The sequence below is a fragment of the Phascolarctos cinereus genome, unplaced genomic scaffold (assembly GCF_003287225.1).
Source record: "Phascolarctos cinereus isolate Bilbo 61053 unplaced genomic scaffold, phaCin_HiC Scaffold_1;HRSCAF=81, whole genome shotgun sequence".
Lineage (NCBI taxonomy): Eukaryota > Metazoa > Chordata > Mammalia > Diprotodontia > Phascolarctidae > Phascolarctos > Phascolarctos cinereus.
In genome coordinates, this window is record NW_027555514.1 from 121173232 (window position 1) to 121189284 (window position 16053).

Here is a 16053-nt window from a genome sequence, read left to right on the forward strand (position 1 = left end):
AAGGCCAAAGTAGTTTAGCCTGCTGAGAAATAAAAAGATGGCTAGCCTCAGGGCCCCCTTAAATGGAGCTCTAAGCTCCACCCTCCATTCAGAGGAGTCCCAGGGATAGAGGAGGCCGATGAGGAGCAAGTACAAAGGCTGACTGGATTTGCAGGATAATCAGGGTCCTGTGGACATCCAAGGGAGTCCAACCAGGCAGAGCAGAGAGTTCACCAAAGGGAAGTAATACAAAGTAACACGAGCTCCCTCTTCTCCCTTCTTCCTCATCTCTTATGACTCAGACGTCTTCTGCCGTGCTCTCCTCCTTTGCCCCTGTTTCACATGATGAAGTGGCTTTCTCCTCACCGCAGTTAACCCCTCTACCTCTTCAAATGATTCCATTCCATCCTATCTCTTCCAACATATTGTCCCTTCTGTCATCCCCACTTTTCCACATATTTTCTTTCTTCTTTTTCTTTCTTTTTTTTTTTTTAGGCAATTGGGGTTAAGTGACTTGCCCAGGGTCACACAGCTAGTAAGTGTCAAGTGTTTGGTCTGAGGCCAGATTTGAACTCAGGTCCTCCTGACTTTGGGGCTGGTGTTCCGTCCACCGCACCACCTAGCTGCCCCTTCCGCTTATTTTCAATCCCTCCCTCTCTACTGGCTCTTTTCCCATTGCCCACAAACATGCCCATATCTTCCCCAACCTGAAAAAGAATCCTCTCTTGATTCTTAAATCTCTGCTAACTATAATCCTATTTCTCTTCTGCTCTTTGCAGCTATACTCCTCAAAAAAGGCCATCTGCAATCAGTGTTTCCACTTTCTCTGCATACTCCCCTTTTAACCCATTACAGTCTGGCTTCCAGCCTTAATTCCACCCAAACTGCTCTCTCCAAAGTTGCTAATAATCTCTTAGTTGCCAAGTTGAGTGAGGTTTTCTCCTTCCCCATTATCCTTGACCTCTCTGCGGCCTTTGGCCTTGTTGATCACTCTCTCCTCCTTGATACTCTCTTCTCTCTAGGTTTTCAGGACACCATTCTCTCTTGGTTTTCCTCCTACCTGTCTGACTACTCCTTCTCACTTTCCTTTGCTGGATGCTCCTCCAGATCATGCCCTCTAACTGTGGGTGTCCCTAAGGGTCCATGGGCCCACATCTTTATTCCCTCTCTACTACTTGGTGATCTCATCAGCTCCCACAGACTTAATTATCATCTCAATGCTGATGGTTCTCAAATCTACCTTTCCTGTCCCAACTCTCAGTTGACTTCAAATCTTACATCTCCAACTGTTTTTCAGACATCTTGAACAATATGTCCAGTAGACATGTGAGACTCAATAGGTCCAGAACAGAACTCATCATCTTTCTCCCTAAACTCTTCCTCCCCACCCCAACCCCTTCCCTATTACTATGGAGAGCAACACTAAGTTCCCAGCCCCTCAGGCTCATAACCTAGGAGTCATCCTGGATGCCTCACTATCTCTCACCCTCCATATCTTAGTGGTCATCAGGGCCTGCTGATTTCATCTCTGCAGCATCTCTCAAAGAGGCCCAGTTCTCTCCTCTGACACTGCCCTCATCGCCTCACAGTTTGATTGATGTGATAGCCTTTGGTGAGTCTGCTTGGCCCAAGTCTCTCCCCACTCCAATCCATCCTCCATTCAGCCACTAAAGTGATTTTCCTAAGACCCAAGTCTGATCATGTCACTCTCCCCGCTCAATAAACTCCAATGACTTTCTATTGCCTCCAAGAGCAAATAACAAAACCCTCTGTTTGGAACTCAAACCACTAACTCCCTCCTATTTTCCCACTCTTCTTACACTTTGCTTCCCAACACTGGCAGTGCCATGAATAAGACATCCCATCTCTCAGCTCCTGGCATTGCCTCTGGCTATCTCTCAAGCCTAGAATGTTCCCCCTTCTCACCTCCTACTACTGATGTCCTTGGCTTCCTTTAAGTCCCAAATAAAATTCCACCTTCTACAGGAAGTCTTCCTTAACTGCCCTTACTTCAAGTGCCTTCCCTCTGTTAATTATGTCCTATTTATCCTGTATATAGCACATATGTATATATGTAAGCCTTTTGAGGGCAAGACTATTTTTTGCCTCTTTTTGAATCCCTAGTGCTTATCACTGTGTGTGGTACATAGCAGATGCTTAATAAGTGTTTATCAATTAATATGAAATAAAACTGAAAAACTAGAAAAAGCAGATGACAGTCATATTGTGGAGGACTTTAAGTATCAGACTGATGATTTATTATCTTACCTTAGAGGCAATAAGAAGATTCTTGAGCAGGGGAGGGATGTAATCAGATCTATATTTCAGCTGCTTAAATTTGGCAGCTGTATGAAGATTGGAGAAGATTCATAAGAACACAGATAGAGAAAATGTAGCTTATTGAATAAAAGTAAGCCTAGAATCAGGAAGATCTGAGTTCAAATCAGGCCTCAGATAATTACTAGCTCTGTGACCTTGGGCAAGTCATTTTAACTTACCCCAGTTTCCTCAACTATAAAATGGGAATGATAGCACCTACCTCCCAGGTTGGCTGTGAGGATTAAATAAGATAATATTTGCATAACATTTAGTGCAGTGGCTGGCACATAGTAGGTCTTTTACAAATGCTAGCCACTACAATAATAATTATTATAGATACTGAGTGGAATGTGACTTTAAGTATCCTCTAGCCCAATCTCTTGATTTCACAGATAAGGAAATTGAGGCCTAAAGAGGTGACATAATTTGCCCATGATCACACAGGTCTTCTGTGAAAGGGTCAGCAGAATTCAAAATCAGGTCCTCTGGCCCTAAATACATCTCTCTACCATGCTGAGGGAGACTGAAAGAAGGGAGACCAAGAAGGAAGCTATGGTAATAGTCTAGGTCAGGTGATGGAACCCTGACTTGGGAGAGCTCTCAGTGGAGAAGAGGGGCTGAATCAGGGCTTGTGCCATTTGACGCTTTCCACAATCTGGCCCCAATCTTCCTTTTCAGTCTTTTCTACTCCCTTTCATGCATTCTATGATACAAAGAAAATGGACTGTCATTGCTCTGTCAGCTCACCTTTTCTTACCTTTTTACCTTTGCTTATGGTGTCCTCTGCATCAGGAATACAACCCTGGCCATCCTTTAAGGTTCATATTGGGCACTATCTTCTTTATGAAGTTTCCCCTACTTTTTTTTTTTTAATTCATTAATCAATTTTCAGTTATCAGCATTCAGTTTTATAAGATTTTGAGTTTTAGATTTTTCCCCTTCCCTCTCTCCCCCCTCCCAAAAACAGCATGCAATCTAATATAGGCTATACATTTACATCATACTAAACATAATTCCACATTAGTCATGTTGTGAAAGAAGAATCAGAACAGAAGGGAAGAAACCATGAGAAAAGAGAGAAAATAGTATGCTTCAGTCTGCATTCAGACTTCGTTCTCTGGATGTGGATAGCATCTTTCATCACAAGTCCTTTGGAATCGTTTTAAATCATTGCATTGTTGACAAGAGCTCAGTCTATCAAAGTTGGTGATTGCATAATATTGTTGTTGTTGTGTACAGTGTTCTCCTGGTTCTGCTCACTTCACTCAGCATCAGACCATATAAGTCTTTCCAGGTTTTTCTGAAATCCATCTGCTCATCATTTATTATAGAATAGTATTCCATTATATTCATATACCACAACATGTTCAGCTATTCCCCAATTGATAGGCATCCCTTCAATTTCCAATTCTTTGCCACCACAAAAAGAGCTGCCATAAATATTTTTGTACATGTGGGTCCTTTTCCTTTTTTCTGATCTCTTTGGGGTACAGACCTAGTAGTGGTTTTGCTGAATCAAAGGGTACGCACAATTTTATATCCCTTTGGGCATAGTTCCAAACTGCTCTCCAGAATGGTTGGATCAGTTCACAACTCCTCCAACAATACATTAATGTTTTAATTTTCTCACATCTTCTCCAGCGTTTATCATTTTCCTGTTTTGTCATATGAGCCAACCTGATAGGTGTGATGTTTCAATTTGCATTTCTCTAATCAATAGTGATTTAGAGTATTTTTTCATATGACCATAGACAGCTTCATCCAAACACTGCCCATTCACATCCTTTGACTATTTGTCAATTGAGTTTCACCCAATTTTCTTCCTCAATCTCATCCTCCCCTCCCAGCTGTCCCTCAGTTCTTTCATAGCACTATTGTTATATCTCTCTTATGCATCATCATATTCTAATTCATATTATAGTCATGTTCCTGGCCTCTCTCCCTCTTTAAGGGCAGAGACTATATTTTTCTCTTTTTATCCTCTTTAGTGCTATAGTGGATAGAATGCTGGGTTTGGGAAACAGGAAAATGAGTTTAAACTCGAACACATTGCTGTGTGATGCTGGATAAGTCTCTCAGCCTCAATTTCCTCACCTGTAACATAGGGATAATAATAGCACTGATCCCATACAGTTGTTGCGAGGATCAACTAAAATGATATATTCAAAATGCTTTTCAAACTTTAAGGTGCCTTATAAATATTAGTTATCAAATTCCAAGAATAGTGCCTTGTACACAGCAGACAATAAGTTTGTTGAATTGATGAAGTGGGGGGAAATGTTCAAGGAATTTCTTTCAATCTGCGAGCTTACTAGTCTTCACATAGGAATAAAAATATCTCTGCTTTGTGCTTAGGGATCATCTTAGTCAAGTCTCAATGGGAATAGTCCAGAAAAAAAGAAAAACAGGTAAAATATAGTTGTGATTTGTCATAGTGGCAATTCTTATTGCTTCCCTGTCTTGATTGTGGGTAAATTTCCGGGCATTTAGACAACTTCAATATTTCATCTAAATATATGGAAAGATAAAGTTTTCCCCATAGCCACAAGAGTTTGTTATTTTGACAAATTTCAATTTGGGGGCATTTACTTGTGTATGTCTGGGGGTTTAGTTTACAACCATAATTGTTATAATTTGGGGAAAGATAATAACCCCAGAGTCCTTTTAGTCTCATTTCTGAAATTAAAGTCAAGAGCATGTTTATAAAATTCTTACCAGAATTTTCAAATTCCTGGTGAGTCACTATTCCTACTTGGGATTCTGTCCCATGACAGATTTCTTACTTAAGAACAGTTTCTTGCATGGAGTGATGACAGGCTTCTCTATATGATTTTATTGCCCCAGTTTCTAGCCTGTTGAGGAATCCAATTCTTCCAGTCAATAACAAGACCTTTAAATTCCCTCCATGATACAGAATTTTCAGTATCTATATTGGCTTTCCTAAGATGCTTAATAAGACTCCTACTCTGTGGCATTCCTCCATTAAAAGATTCCTCATTTTCAGAAAAATAAAGGTAATTGTCCAATTCATTAAAAGTAAATCTGTTGACTTTTGGCCCAGTGGGAACATGGTATCGATTTAGTGCAATGCAAAAGACTTGAAGTTTTATATCCACACCAAACAAATGGGTGCAAAGTGATGTTGGCACTGTCCAGAAAACAATGAAAGTCTGGCTCTCTAGAACTGAGGTCATTGCCAGTTTGAGAGAGGAAGTAGTAAATAGAATAACAAGCATTAACACTGTGAATCATTTCATCTGAAATTTATCTGTGGTTTTGATTTTTTCACAAAGGCTTTTACAATAATTTTCTTTAAAAATTAAAAAAAAAGTAAAGGAATATTTACAACAACATGCTATTTCAATTGCATTCTGTCACATTTATAGTCTTCATGAACAGCAATCCAGGTCAATTTGTGTTACTGTTAAGTTTCTCTACAAATCTATAGAAAGATTTTTGAGATTTCACAAGCCTTGTAGGAAGTGAGGCCCAGGAAATAGTTTCACATGTAAAAGAGACAATTTGTTGAGATATTTTCCAACAAATTAAACTTTAACCACCTCCTATGTGCAAAGGCCCTGTGATGTTTTTCTGTGTGAAATATAAAAACATGTATAACCTTTGTGTAATTGTCATATCTACTACTTTTTTTTTTATCTAGGGAATGGGGTTAAGTAACTTCCCCAGGGTCATACAGCCAGTGTTATATATCTGAGGCCAGATTTGAACTCAGGTCCTCCTAATTCCAGGGCCTGTGCTTTATCTACTGTGCAACTTAGCTGCCCTCAACCTACTGACAAAGGGCTCAGTCACACTTTGGGGAACTTTAATTTGTATGCTTTACTTTCCCCCACTCAGGTACAACATGGAAACTTAGATGTTTTACAATTCCAATGGTAGCATCTACTCCCCTTATGAGCACTTGGGCTCACAAGGCAGCAAACTTAGAACACATTTATTTATATACAAAAGTACACAAAAAGGACACCCAAAAACACTGAATCAAGAGAATCATTTTCCCTCTTAGGGAAATCTCTCCCCAGCCCCAGAGAATTATAAGATCCTCATGACCCCCAGTACCACCCTAGATGGAACTCCAAAGCAAGAGAAAATCATGATTTTGTCTTGTTCATTGCTCTCTACTATAACTCTTCTATCACCAAGTTTCTATCATTCGATTGCTGGCCTCCATCTCCTCCAGATACTGAGAGTCCCTTGCCCAAAAATCTTTCTCTGCTCCTCACAGCAGATTCTGGTTACCTCCAAGGTCTAGTTCCCTCAAGTAGCATATAAAAGAAAAAACTACCCTGGGACCTGAGCTGGCAGTTATACAGGTCTTTTACCCTCTGGGGTTCAGAATTTTCACTTCTTTTAAGCTTAGGTTTTCAACAAGTTCTCCCATCTCCCCACCCCCAGATACACCAAAGAATATCCACAGGGGCCTAGGGGACTACTTCTCACCCATCCTCATCAATGCTTGTTGACTGATTGAACCTAAAAGAATGTGTTTCTATTCCCCATTTCTGGCCAGGTAGGGGGAGTCTATCTCATTTGCAGGATTTTTCCTTGACAATAAATGTCAGATGTGTCATCTTGACACAGCCCTATGGCAATTATCTACTAATAAATGGGATGTCACTTCCCTTGAAAAAGTCCTCTGCCAAAAAATATGTAGAAGACTTTTTGTCTTTTACAAAGGACAAATTGAAGGTTTGAGGTAAGTTGACCATGTCTATCAGCATCATTTTTCCAACAGCATGTGCTTCCTTCATGTCTTGCTGCCACACTTTGGCAATTCTCACAATATTTCAAACTTTTTCATTATTATTAAATCTATTCTGGTGATCTATGATCTCTGTGATCTTTATGATCTTTGATATTACTACTGTAATTGTTTTGGGACACCAGAAGCCATGCCCATACAAAACTGTGAACGTAATAGATAAATGTTGTATGTGTTCAGACTGCTGCATCCACCAGCTGTTCCCCTCTTTCCCTCTCCTTGGGCCTCCCTATTCCCTAGGACACAATAATATCGAAGTGGTGCCCACGGGTATATGCAGATACAAGTATGAGTCAGCTTCTCTCCTAACACATCATCAGGTTTTGTTACAACAAATTCTACTGCAGCATTGGGTAGCTGTTGTCACATTGACAATATAATGACCCAAAACTCCATTAATGAATTTCTGCACTGTTAAGCAATTGTTCTATAAAAAATAGAAATAATCTCAAATAAATCATAATATATGTTATTTCCCAGGTGACAAGGATTGTAATTAACCATTAAAAACACTGATAGAGTATCTGGCATAGTAGACAGAATTCAAGTTTTGGAGTCAGGAAGATTGGCGTTCAGGATCTACTCATGCATACTAGCTTAGTGGTCTTAGACAAGTCTCTTAATCTCTCAGTGTTCCAGGCAACACTCTAAGGGGAGGTGGATGGGAATAACCATTTATTTCTTAGGCACATACTATGTGCTAGGCACTGTGCTAAATGCTTTACAGTTATTATCTATATCCTCACAGTGACCTTGACTGATAGGTGTTACTATTATATTCCATAAAACAGTTGAGGAAACTGAGGCAAAGAAAAGTTAGATTTCCACAAGATCACACAGCTAGTAAGTGCCTTAGGAAAGATTTGAACTTGTCTACCAGACTCTGGAACCAGGCTCTATCTACTATGCCACCTAACTGCCCCTAGACAGCTTTATGGTTGCATCTATAAACACATTACTGTCTAAGGTATCCAAGAGCTTCCCTTCTCCTATCTACCTTTTCATGGTAGAATTAATGATGAGTAGTAAATTTGTGGACTGAGCTTCTAATGGATGACTGGTCAAATAGAAGAAGAAAAAACTCAAACATAAGGCCTGTGCACACTTCACACACTGGGTATTGCCCTATAAATCCATCTCTCCCTTTTTCAAAGTTCCTTCTGCTCTCAGAGTAAATACAGCTAGTATTCCTCTTGCTGTAATTAGCATTTAAATATACTCTAAAGGTTTCATTCATGTGAAAGAGATAGCTGGCATAATGAAAAGAATATTATACTTGAGTCTGAAGAATTGGGTTCCAATCAGGCTCCTCTGATTTATAAACTCACCTTCTCAGAGCTTCTATTTCTTCATGTATCAAGATGAGACGACTGGCCTACATGACCTCTAAGGGCCCTTCCCATTTTCAAAGTCTGTGATTCAATGTGCTGTCTCCCTAGCTGCATTAGAAACTCCTCAAGGCAGGGGCCACATTAGTGCGTCTTCTCTAATGATCATCCTTAATTTGTTCTGTATGTATCTCGACTGTACATAGTTGTTTTTCATGCTTTCTCTCCATTATATTGTGAGCTCCTTGAGAGTAAGAAATGTCTTTTGTCTTTGTTGTAACCTCAGCATTTGGCATAGTGCTAGGCACATAGTAGGTACTTAATGCTTATTAGCTAACTGATCTTTATGTACTCCCTCATGATTAGTAAAGTATTGTTCAGTCATTTCAGTTGTACCGACTCTTCCTGACTCCATTTAAGGCTTTCTTCATAAAGATACTGGAGTGGTTTGCCATTTCCACCTCCAGCTCATTTTACATTTAAAGAACTGAGGCAGACAGGGTTAAGTGAATTGCCTAGGATCACACAGCTAGTAAATGTTTGAGGCCAAATCTGAGCTCAGGAAGATGAGTCTCTTGACCTCAGGCCCAGCATTCTGTCCACTGAGCCACCTAACCACTCTGTTTAGCAAAGTATTGGGTACCTAGTGGGCAACTGGAAAATTCTTTTTGTTTGTTAGGTAGATTGAAGAATCTCATATTAAGTAACTGTAGTAGTGTTGAATTAAAAGGAGGTAATTAAGATGGATCCAAATAAAGCCAGCCAGAAGAATACTACCTGGACAATTCTACCCCTAAATCTATGATTCTTTGAACTTTTCTTTCAGGGTGCTGATAGAGAAATATAAATGAAAATCAAACTTACTTTTGAACTGGAATACTCCATTCCTCCCCATATTACCATACCTTCTGCCCCCATTGCAGCACTCTCACCAATAGTGTACAATAAATCATTCTGGAACGAAAAAGATTCAGAGTCATTCCTGAAAACTAAGGGGTAACAGGAGTAGGATTCAGCCCACCAACCACAGTGCACTTAGGCACCCACAGTTTCATTTTGCCTTTTGTTATTTACTATGTTCTAGAATGTGTGTGACTGATAAAGTAGGTAGATAAATAAATCTTCCGTTTTAGACATTGTGGCTGAATAATGAACGGAAACTAATGGCAAATATGACTTTTCAAATTCTATCATTTTAATAAATACACCTCTAGAATAGGAAAGATCAGTCAGTTTTTCAAAATTGTAAGTTTTTAGTAGCTAAAAGGGATGTGGTGTCATTGAATATATGCACATAAAAATTACTAAGATAATGAATAAAACCTTTTTATGTTCTCCCTTCCTAAGGGGCTACTAGGGTTAAAAGACATCTGCACAAGCTATTTGAAACAGCCACTTAAAACTTCAGTGAATCTTTGACCCATTCCTTTAACCCCAATATGTCTTCTCATGTGCAAGCCTTCCCTATATTTATCCATTGATAAGGATCTATGCAAAATACTAGAGCCCTTTCATAAGTCTATTAAAAATTTTCTGGGTACTAATGAAGCACTCAGGCTGTCCATCAATTATCCCTCACTATGTGACAAACTCACCTTCTTTTCTCTCAACATACATTTACTAACTATGGAATTTCTTGTACTATTTATGCCTGTCATACACTTCTCTGTTGCCCTTTGGCCTTCTGTTGAGGGCCTATCTTAAGAGTCTGATATGGGTTTAAGATCCAGGGCAGAGTTTGACCTCTGCCCAGGCTTTTACCCAAAAGGGCTCAATGATTAAGAGGTATGGCTCTCCAATCTCTCCCTGTTAGGAGGCTCCTGAGACATTCCTTCTCAGTCTTTGAACCTTAGTTTTACACTTTCACTCCTCTATGCAGGTGGCGCCAAGGTGCCTGGGAAAACATTGGAATTTGCAACCCGATCTAGGAACCTTGATAACAAGGAAATGTATGTTGTCACATCCTCAACAGATGTTCTGGGGAGTATCTCACGGGGAGGACTCTTTGAAGTTAGGCTAGATTTTCTCTATATATCCTGTACCCTCAGATGAATAAACTGAGTCAGTTCTGCTGCTCCGCCTGGCCCATGTCTCAAGTTTATTTCACGCTCTTCCATTCTGTGCACTATTTGATTGCTGGCAACAGCCTTCTGTAAATGTCATTCTTCACAAATTTTGATATACGATCATTCACAGTCATACAGCTTTGACAAAACAATTTTAGTGATTTTTAAAAGATGTGCTTTTAAGTAGTACCTTAAAGTCATTAAAAATATTGTGTATTTCCCCAAGGAGGTCTAGCCTACTCCCTTCCTCCTACTCAATTTTGGGCCCAGCTCATTATCCTTCTACAACACCTCTTAAAGGTAAATCACACACACACACACACACACACACACACACACTCATATACATATATATATATGTGTGTGTGTATGTATATATATATATATGTGTGTATATATATATTGTATATATATATATGTGTGTATATAGATAGATAGATAGATAGATAGATAGATAGATAGATAGATACTTAAACAGACTTCAAATGATTCTTTCAGGTGAATATAGCATTGCCTGCTACATACTCTGATTTTGTCAACAGAAATTTGTCACCATGTACAAGGCATTGGGCTAGGCCCTGTAGAAGATACAGAGATGAATAAGATATGCTCTCTGCCCTCAAGAAGCTTACAATCTAGTAAGAGAGAAAAGACAAAAACATGAAAAGTTAAATAATGATACATGGCACATATAAAATACAACAGTACAAGAATTGTCCAATACAGTTGTATAAAGGCTGACACAAGAATGGCAATATTTTATTAAGGGGAATCTCAGTGTGATGGAAAGAGCTCTCAACTTAGATCCAGTGTATAAGTGTGAACTCTCCTTTACTAGCCATGTGACTAGCCATTTAAGCTCTCTGAAACTTGAGTTTCTTCATGAACAAATAATGATAATTACATGTATACTTTCAATAGGCTTGTTAGAAAACATTTGAGAAATAAATCTCTCTAAAAATGTAAATTATTATTATTCATTCCCATCAAAGACCTGAGAAGTAGCATGGCCTATTTGGGTAGAAAATTGGCCTTGGAGTCTGGGAAGACCTGAGTTTCAAATCCTACTTCTAACACATTTGCTCTGTGACCATAAAGAAGTCAGTTAATATTTCAATGTCCTAGTCAACTACTTAAGGCTGTAAGTTATAGACAAGTTGCTGATAGGTAAGTAGAGGAAAGCTAAGTAGTCCCACATATCAATTAAGTCACAAGTTCAGACAAATTGTTTTATTATGCGATATATATATATGTATATATATAATACACGTGAATATATATATATATATATATATATATATATACATATGCATATGTATATGTGTGTATATATATATATACAGAGAGAGAAGGAGACTATAGGAATTCATAGGAACAGGGAATCACTGGAGGCAGGGGTGATTTGAGAGAGGTTTGGGCCAAGTCTTGAAGGATAAGTTGGATTTGGACAGGGAGAAATGGGAAGGATACTTCAGTCAGAAAGAGTGGCATGGAATAACGGAGGAAAGTTATAAGATACATTAAGGAATGGTAGTAGAAGCATTTTGGTTGGAGCAGTAGGAAAAGTAGGTGGAGACAAGATAGGAAAGGTAGATTATGGAAGATTTTGACTAATAGGCTAAGGAACATGAAATTCATCCCACACGGGATGGAGAGATATTAAAGGTTTAGGACCTAAGGAGAAAAATTATGACATTTCCCTTAGGAATCACACTGGATAGAACACTAGACTTGGAGACTGGAAAATATGAGTTCAAATCCTAAGACAATAGCTCTGTGACCCTGGGCAGGTCATTAGACCTGTCCATCTGCTTCAGTTTCCTCCTCTGGAAAATGGGGATAATAATAGCACCTGCCTCCCAGGCTAATCGTGAGGATAAAATGAGATAATATCTATAAAATGCTCTCAAGACCTTAAGACATTATGTAAATACCAGCTAGCTAGTAGTGGTAGTAATGGTAGCAGTGGTGGAAGTAGTAGTGGTGGTGGTGATGGTGGTGGTAATGGTGGTGGTGGTGGTGGTGAAGAATTTTAGAATTTCAAAGTTAATCCAATCTAATTCAATAAGCATTGATTAAATGCCTCTGATATGCCTTAGACACTTACTAGCTTTGTGACCCTGGCCAAGTAATTTCACTTTGTTTGCCTTAGTTTCCTCATCTGCAAAATGAGCTGGAGAAGGAAATGACAAACCACTCCAGCATTTTTGCCAAGAAAACCCCAAATGGGGTCACAAAGAGTTGGACATGACTAAACCACAACAACAAAATTATGTGCAAAGCTCATCATGATGTAATAGATCCAGAACCAGCCTCAATGCCAAGAAGTCTTGCGTTCAGGCCTGTCTCTGAAAAATGCTGGCTGTGTGACAGTGGGTTAAAATTCTCTCAGTGCTTTAGACAATTCTCTAAGACTAAAACTACAAGAGAAGATACCTATCTGCATTGAGACATAATTATCACACCTATAAATTGCCTAGGTCGATGAAATCATAGATCTAGCTCCTAACCCCTATCTCCTTTATGCTAGGCATTATGCTAGGTGCTGTTGATGTAAAAACAAAATGGGAAAAAAAATAGTCCCTATCCTCAAAGAACTTCTATCATACTGAGGTAGGAGGATGGGTGGTAGAGAAGAAATGATGGTAAAAATGTAAATACACAAATATATGCATGGTAATCTGAGGAAGGAGAGAGCATTAACGACTAAGGAGATCTGGAAAGGTGTTCTGTAGGAAGGAGCCTAGAAGCTGAGTCTTGAAATGAGATTTAAGAACATTTTTTATGACATTTCTAAAGGGTATCATGTGAGGATACCCCAAGGCCCATGTTTCTCACTACAATTAAAATACATTACTTTGTCACTTTGTTGTGACTGGCACTGATCTTCAAAGTTAGCTTGACCTTTGAAGGAATAAAAGTAATAATAGCTAGTAGTAGTAGAGGATTAAATATTTAAATAATTCATTAAAGAAGCAAAAAAGCTTTCAGAAAAAAATTTCTCTTGTAAATATATCCCTACTATATTCTATTCTGTATTTGTTTAAAAAATAAGAGCTTTTAGGGGAATGGAGAACAGGAGTGCTTACCTTAGTCAAGGGCTTGGTACCATGGGTATAAAATAACCTAGCACAAACAAAAACAGGCAAAGCGTAGTTGCTCCTAGCCATTTGGGAAATTCTCATTGCTTCTTTCACTCGATAGTAAAAAAATGTCCGGATATTTACACTAAACCAGTGACAAAAAGTAGAAAGATGTGTAAGGTTTATTGTCTTTAATGAAAACTAGGCTCAGGTAAGATTGGGGGAGGGGGAGGGGAGAAAACCCTGTTTTCTTTTAGGTCGCCACTGGAATTGTGGGAGTGGCTAAAAGCCCCTGCTCACTTTTTTTTTTTAGAATGTTGAAAAACCATATCATTGCCTCAAAGACTTTGCTAGGAACAAATCATCCAACTTCATTTTGTCTGACTGAAATGAAGCTCAAAAATGATGCCCTACTTCCTTTTTTGTGTAAATAATCAATAAACACTTATTAAGCACCTACTTTGTGTCAAGCACTGTGCTAAGCACTGGGAATACAAAGAAGCAAGACATATCTGCCCCCAAGAAGCTTACAACCTAACATGTCACTGAAGCTACTCTTCTGGGTTAGTTGACCCAGGCACAGTACTTCCTGGTCTCCAAAAAAAAAAAGAAGAAGTGTGTGTGTGAGAGTAGGAGATCCGGTCAATATGGTTACTAAGAAAAGGTGAAAAGAAAGGAAGATATAATTGGCATTACCTAATGTTGCTTATGGGCTTCAGGGAAACTCCCCTTATCCACCTCAATGAATCTGAAATCTTAATAGGTCTTTGACTCTGTGACTTGGGGCTGAAGATATTTTGGCTGGGCAATCTGATAAAACTTCAACTCATCAAAACCAAAATGAGGAATGGAATTTGGGCCTACCTTATGTCTGGCAGTTGTTGGGTTAAACAACTGCCAAAGGATTATTGAGTCATAAGAGCTAAGAGTCTTAGAATTCTAATGAAGTCTGAGGTCACACAGTCCGACCATCCACCTGATAACAAGACCAGGATTTCCCTCTACAACATTTAGCTTGTGCTTGAAAACTTCCTATGATAGGGAAAGGAAATAACGTTCCATTTTTGGACAGTGTCTAGCTGTTAGAATTATCTGCCTTCTGTGGAGCCAAAATGTATCTTCTACCTATAACTTCCACCCATTTGTCCTCGTTCTTCATCTGGAACCATACAGGACAAATTTATACTCTCTTCTTGAAGAGAGCCCTTCAAATTAGCCTAAATCTTTCCTTCTTCAGGTTAAATGGCCCCAGATCTTCAAATACACCTCATCTGAAATTATTTTAAGTCATTGTGACCTTCTTCTGGGCTAATCAGGGCCCCTCTTAAAATATGGATCCCAGGACTGAATACCATCAACTGGGCCACACCTAAGCTAAATACCATAACCTAGCCAAGTGTTATTAATGGTAAACTTAGTTGAAATGGGCTTGTGGAAAAAGAAGTCATAGGATAGCACAAAAATTAATGAGGAGGATGTCCTCTTTCCACCCTAAGCCACTAGACCCAGAGGAATCCATCCACTTGGTAGCTTCATTGAACATAGATTGAGAACTGGAAAGCACTCAGGTCATCTAGTCTAACACTCTCACTTCATAGAAGAGGAACCTAAGCTTCAAAAAATGACTTGACCAACATTACACACTTAGAAAGTACCAGAGCTGAGATTGGAGGTCAGGTTCTCTAAATCTGAATCTGCTGTTTTTTTCTACTGTACCACATTGCCTCCTCTCTTGGTTAAGTGTTAAGATAAGTTTTGTGTCCACACTTGGCATCAAGATTGAGAATGGATCGGTTATACTTAGAGAAAACACGGTTTTTGGGAGGGAGCTAAAAGAAGCTTGAAATCAAGCCCCACAAGACCTTCAAAGTATCATATTAGAAGTGTAAAGGACCCTAGAAACCTTCAAGTCTCTCTGACCCCTCTATTTGGAAGAAGAGCAAGCTGAGGCCCCAGAACATGAAAGTGACTTTTCCAAGGAAATTAGGTGTTCCAGTGATTAGAGTGCTGAACCTGGAATCAGGAAGACCTGATTTCAGGTCTAGCTTCTGACACTTACTAGCTGTGTGACCTTGAACAGAAAGCGCCAGAGTATCAGCCCCTACAAAAACAGTGGTCTGCATTCTCCTGATTTCACAAGCAACTTAAACAAGAAGGAAGGGCTCGCCATTCTTTCAAAGTGCCCTCCCACCCCAAGCTCACCACTTTTACTCCCTCTCATACAGTCAAATTCAAAAGAGTAGTTCTCAAAGTGTGGTCTGTGAATTCTTGGGGGTCACTGAGATTCTTTCAGGGGATCCACAAGGTTAAAGCTATTTTCACAATTATGCTGAGATCTTATTTGACTTTTTTGCCATCATTCTCTTACAAAAGTGTAGAGTGGAGCTTTCCAGAGGCTATGTGACCTGTGAATTAGAGACTCCTGAAGACTGAGTTCATATCTCATCTGCAGAATTGTACTTTTGCCTTACAAATGGATGCATCTGCAGCCATGA